Source organism: Arvicanthis niloticus, chromosome 1 (assembly GCF_011762505.2).
Source record: "Arvicanthis niloticus isolate mArvNil1 chromosome 1, mArvNil1.pat.X, whole genome shotgun sequence".
NCBI classification, from domain to species: Eukaryota; Metazoa; Chordata; class Mammalia; order Rodentia; family Muridae; genus Arvicanthis; species Arvicanthis niloticus.
Window position 1 is genome coordinate 53545276 of NC_047658.1, and position 6361 is coordinate 53551636.

The 6361-nt window shown below is 42.1% G+C and overlaps 1 pseudogene; it reads right to left on the reverse strand.

The window, feature by feature from the left end:
- Nucleotides 1-4894: 4894 nt before the first annotated feature.
- On the reverse strand, nt 4895-5348 carry LOC117710513 (small ribosomal subunit protein uS15 pseudogene; annotated as a pseudogene).
- Between the last annotated feature and the right edge of the window lie 1013 nt (nt 5349-6361).

A 6361-nucleotide genomic window follows, 5' to 3' on the forward strand; every position in this document is an offset into this window, starting at 1 on the left:
ATGCTTGGCCCAGGGAGTGGCACTGTTGAAAGGTGTAACCTTGTTGGAGTAGGTGTGGCCTTGTTGGAGTAAGTGTGGCTTTGTGGGTGTGGGCTTTAAGACCCTCATCCTAGCTACCTGGGAGCCAGTACTCTGCTAGGAGCCTTCAGATGAAGATGTAGATCTCTCAGCTGCTCCTGCACCATGCCTGCCTGGATGCAGCCATGTTCCCACCTTGATGATAATGGACTGAACCTCTAACCCTGTAAGCCAGCCCCAATTAAATGTTGTTCTTTATAAGAGTTGCTTTGGTCATGGTGTCTGTTCACAGCAGTAAGACCCTAACTAAGACAGTTATTAAATGAATTAGGGTTTTTTTGTACTGTGACACATGTGAAATGCAGAGCATATGCTCTGTGCTCAGAACAGGCAGCAGAGAAGTAGCACATGACAAGAGCTGCCAGTCATACCCTGGGCTCAAGACACATTTGATTTTAAATGCTTTTTTGGTTGTTGAACATTAGGTAATATTTTATTAATGATAAAAATTTTATGACACCACCCCCTATACAATTAAACAACCAATATAGGGAACTGGCCTGCAGCAGAAGAAGCTTGGCTTTTTGATGATGGTAACCTCTGTCAAAAGGACCACAGCTTCTTGATGAACCCCAGCCCAGAAATGCCTAGTTTAGGAATTTATGAATTTTCAATCTGTAAAAAATGTCAGAGAAAATGAATACTTACAGTTGGTGTAAACCATTTAAAATTATTCTTCAGTTCATACTTATCCTAATAAGATTTGGTTGCTTTTTCACAGGTTTGATGGGCATTACTCTTTGATTCGATCATTTATTTAGCTTTGTTGTACTGATATGTAAGGAATTTTCTTGTAACTAACTGAGGAAATTAGTCTTTTTTTGCTTATATACATTTTAAAATATATTTTTAGTTTATATATATATTTGACATTTTTACATTTATTTACTTGTGTGTATGTGCGTGTGTGCATGCATGTGTGCATGTGTGTGTGTGTGTGTGTGTGTGTGAGTGTGTGTGTGTGTGTGTGTGTGTGTGTGTGTGTGTGTATGTGTGACTGTGGGGGTGTGTGTGTGTGTTGGGGCAGAGGACAATTTTCAGGAGCTGTTTGTTTCTCTTCCTCCACATGTGGGTTTCAGGGTTTGAACTCAGGTCTTCAGTATTCTCAGAAAGCTTCCGTACCTGCTGAGCTGTCTTGCTGGCCCCCACCAAAGTTTTAAAACTTAAAATCGACCAGTCTCTCCCATTATACATTTAAATTTTGACATTCTTGATATACTTGTTTTTTCACTTTATAAATATGAAAATACTCATCCATGCTTCGCTGTAGTACTTTGATGGTTTAATTTTTAATTTTAAGATATTTTCCTTCTTTAGGATTGTCTTGATGGAGAGAGAGATAACAACCTGACTTATCAGTAGTTAGGGAGGAACTGAAGCTTTTTGCCAGCAGCCAGCAGCCCCAACTTGCCACTTGGTACTTGAAATGGACCCTTGATCCTGCAGAGTCCAACTCTCCAACTCTATTGAAGTCGAGTAGCCCATGGTCAGCCTGGTGGGCAGTCTTACTGGTCCAACTGCCCCTTCCTTCTGGTCTACCATCTCTTCACCATATGTTAGGTTCTGTCTACTTTTTGGGTTTACCTGGGTGCTTGGCTCTCTTTCACTGTTGGTCTCTTCCTGTACAGATGCTGCTCTTCTGTTTCTAGACATCCTCAGTGTCTTCACTTGTTTCATTGTTCTACAGGAATTTTGAAATCAATTTGAACCTTAAATAAAAGAAGTAAATCAATTATGTGTGTGTGTGTGTGTTTGTGTGTGTGTGTTGGTTTGTATATGCTTGGCCTAGGAAGTGCCACTATTAGGAGGTGTGACCTGTTGTGCCAGGGAAATGTTAGTGATCCCCCAAAACACACACAGGAGCCAATCTGATGCAACTCACAGCAGGGTCTTTATTCTATTCAAGCTAGCTTGAGCCACCCCCCAATGCACCACTGCCAGGCAGGACATTTTTGGTGGTGGGGGAGCCCCAAATGTCTATCCTGGCAAGGCTTTATAGTAAGCAGCAAGTAGGGAGTACGTGTGTATGTATCTAATTGGAAAGCTGCTGTGGCCTTTACCATAATTGGCTGGTTTGGGGAGTCATATCATAAACTTAACTTCTGCTCCCCTCTGCATTGGTGGTTGTTAGGCAGGGGGGTGGGCTTGTAACCTGGGGGTACAGGCTTATTGGGGGAATAATCTGGAGACACTGGTCTCGTTGAGGGTGTAACCTGGAAATGCTGGTCTTGTTGGGAATTCGCCTAGAGACTGGAGCTAGGCTTGGGTTTGTTGGGGGGGGGGGGCAACTTGGAAACTAAAGCTAGGTACCAGCCTGTTAGTTTACCTGAGTTCAAACTTAGGTCAGGTTCTCTAAATGGAGTCTGAACTTAAAAGCTTTGGCATCTCATCCTTGTTGGAGTGGGTGTGGCCTTGTTGGAGTAGGTGTGGCCTTGTTGGAGTAGGTGTCACTGTCAGCCTGGATTTAAAGCCCTTGTCCTAGCTGTCTGGAAGTAAATATTCTGCTAGAAGCCTTCAGATGAAGATGTAGAACTCTCAGTTCCTCCTGCACCATGCCTGCCTGGATGTTGCCATGTTCCTTCCTTGATGATAATGGACTGAACCTCTGAACCTGTAAGCCAGCTCCAATTAAATGTTGTCTTTATAAGAGTTGCCTTGGTCATGGTGTCTGTTCACAGCAGTAAAACCCAAACGAAGACTATATTTTTTTCCTCCGAGACACAGGGTTTCCTTGTGTAGCCCTGGATGTTCTGGAACTCACTCTGTAGACCAGGTTGAATTCAAGCTCAAAGATCTGTCTGCTCCTGCTTTCTGAGTGCTGGGAGTAAAGACATGTGTCACCACTGCCTCCTGACTATTTGGTGGTATTTTTATTGCACCCACTTTTTGAAATAGAGTGTCCCTATCAATGGGTAAACTGTCTTTCTATTGGACTCTATTTATTTTATGTGTCTTAAAAAGTGAAAAATAAGCATTGGAGAGTTTCTTCTTGTAGGTCCCATGTAGTTTTCATTAAGTTTATGCCGAGAGTTGGGTTGAAACAATTGAGGCCTAACAGATGTTCAATAAATTACATGGGTTTAAGACATATAATTTACTAGATTTTGACAAATGACATAATCATGGAAGTATCAACAAACCAAGAGAACATATGGGCCTATCCATAGCCTCTAGTTTCTTCATCTGCCTTTATACTCACCATCTCCTTGACAACCATGGGTCTGTTTTCTGTCACAATAAATTAGTGTGCCATTTAATACAAAGGGAACTATGCAAAATATACTTCTGTGGTCTGGTTTCTCTTAAGATTCATGTTACACAGTTAATTCTTTACTGCTCAGTAGCAATATAAATACACAACAGCATGCTTATTCATTCATCTGCTTGCCAGTTTTTCATTACTATAATGAAATACCCAAGGCAGGCTTACTTTATAAAGTAAATAGGTTTATTTAGTTTGCAGTTTTGGAGGCTTAAGATCATAGTGCTGACATTGGCTCTGTTTTGATGATGATCTTCTTGTTGGCGGAGCCTTGAAACAGGACATCTCATAAGGTACATCTCCCTGTCTGCATCTGGTCTCTGAACTTTTCTTCCTTCCTTCCTTCCTTCCTTTCTTTCTTTCTTTCTTTCTTTCTTTCTTTCTTTCTTTCTTTCTTTCTTTCTTTCTTTCTATTTTTCTTTCTTTCTCTGTTGATGGGGTTTCACCCTGTAGCCAAGATTAGGCTCAAACTTACTCTTTAGTCTAGGCTAGCCTTGAACTTGCTGGGATCCTCCTGTCTCTGCTTCTCTGGTGCTAAGATTACCAGCAGAAGCCAAATCCTCTTCTTTTAAAGCCACCAGTCTTGGGAGTCCACCCTAATGACTTTATCCAAACCTGATCACTTTCCACATTCTCCGACATTAAACACCACAGCTGGATTTAATTTCTACACTTTTAATACTAGTAACATGATCTGGAGATCTCTATCAAGTTCAAGAAGACAGGCCATAGTTAAGCCACAGCAGGTGAGATCCAGTGTCTAGCAATCCTAGGCAAACCTGCATGCATCTTTGCACTTAGGTAATATGGACAAGAGCTTTCTTCTCTCCATAGTAGGTGCCTTGGAGTGAGAGAGCTGGACACACAGTAGATGTGTGACTGATTCAGAAACAGCCAAGGTATACTGCCAGTGTGGTACCATCCCATCCCATCAGCATCTTGTGAGGGTGTCTGGGATCCCATCTTCACTGTGTCTCAGCAACACACCGGGTGTGCTTTTCTCATACTTCCTTTGACTGGATACAGGTTTTGTTTTGGGCCTTACAAAAGGCTGATTTTTGTAAATGTTGTGTCAATGCTGGACAGGGCAGTGTTCACTGAGGAGGTCAGGTTGAATTCAACCTTATTGACTATGAAACACAGAGCCTGCGCAGGCCTGTTCATGCCATTCAAGTTCTGCTTGCTGCCTTGTCACATGTGGAGAGAAAGGAAGTGCCACCTCCTCCTGCTTCTGTGTTTTTTGTGGGATGCTAATAACTTTCTGCAGTCTTACCTTGTGAATTTGCACAGAGATTCATGGTGGACATACCTGTATTGTGTGTTGTCTCCTTTAACATTGTAAAGCCACTGTGTTTTGGACATGACTTCCTAATTTAATTTAATCTTATCTAATTTCACTAATAATTTTTTTTTTTTTGCAATAGGGTATTACTTTGTAGTTTAGGCTGTCCTCAAATTACAGTAATCATCCTGTTTTAGCTTCCTGAAAGTTGGGATTATAGGCATGTACTACCAACCACAATGCCTTAATATTTTGTAGTGGCCCAAGAGGTTTTATGCCACTAGAGCAGAGGCTGCGGACCACTCAGATATCAGATTTGTTGGGAGGACCCGCCTAGTCTTAAAACGAGCCAATGGGTAATTTCTGCTCTCTATCAGAAGTAGATGGAATTTAGCATCCTCATCCTTTTTATTGCTCCCAAGATGCTTGCAGAAAGCCCCTTCTCCCTTAGTCAAATGGTAGAGATCCTCCTTGGGGAAGTAAGGAGCAAGGCCTTTGGACCTGAGGATTCTCAAGACTTTATTACCAGTCACAAAATAGAGTCGTGGTGCACCATGTGAGTTCCTCTGGATCACGCCGATTTAGGAGGGAGTCAGGTCTTTCTTGGCCAGTGTGTCAATCTGTTCCTTCATGTCATCAGACATAAACTTCATCCAGGTGGGGATGCTACAGGGCCGTATGCAGCGCTGACTGGGACAGGCCCTTCCCCAGGGTGTACGCATACATGACTTACGATGGTGGAGGTTTGGCAGCAAAGAGGACACAGTGAGATATCTTAAGCCTTCCAGAACAAATATTATCATAAGGTGAGAGGCAACAGGTTTTGATGAGAATGTGGAGAAAAGAAAATATTTGTCCATTGTTGGTGGGAATATAAAGTAGTTCAGGCGTGGAAAAGGTGTGGATGTTCCTAAACACTAACAATAGAATTACCATAGAAACCAGCGATTCTACTTCAGAGTTAAGTCGGTTAGCAAAAGGATATTATCACCTCATGTCAATTGCATCATTCTTCACAACAGCCGAGTTATGGTATCAATCTAAGTGTGTCCATCACAGATAAGCCAATAAAGAATTGGTATGCTTACACAATGGGAATACTACTCAGCTTTTCTAATGGAAGAAATTCTGCAGTTTATGACAGCGGAGATAGAATTAGAAAATATACTGCTTAGCTAACGAAGACAGACACTGCATGACCTCATTTGCCTGCTGGGTCTAAAACGATAAAGCTCCTGGAAACCAAAGGGTAGTTACAGGGCCTAGGGAGTGGGAAAGGGGAGATGCCGGCCCAAAGCTACCAAATCTCAGACAGGATTTGAGGCAAATTCCCAAATGATCGCTTAGTTTGGTGGTATGGTTGAAAGTTCACCATGAGCCAGGAAGTGGTTGAGCACTCCTTTGATCCCAGCACACGGGAGGCAGAGGCAGGTGGACAGATGGAGACAACCAGGGCTACACAGAGAAACCTTGTCTAGAAAAAAAAAGAAAAAAATTCACTGTGTATTGCAAAATTGCTGAAGGAAATTTCAAAGGCTGTCACTACAAACAAATAATTGTTATCTGAAGAAATTAAATAGTTTTTGAAAAAAAATTCTCTTTATTTTTCATGTGTATGAATGTTTTGCCTGCATATATGTACGTGTACCTTGTGTGTGTCTGGTATCTGCAGAAGCCAGAAGAGGGTGCTGGATCCCCTGAAACTGGAGTTACAGACAGCTATGGTTCCTGGGAATCAG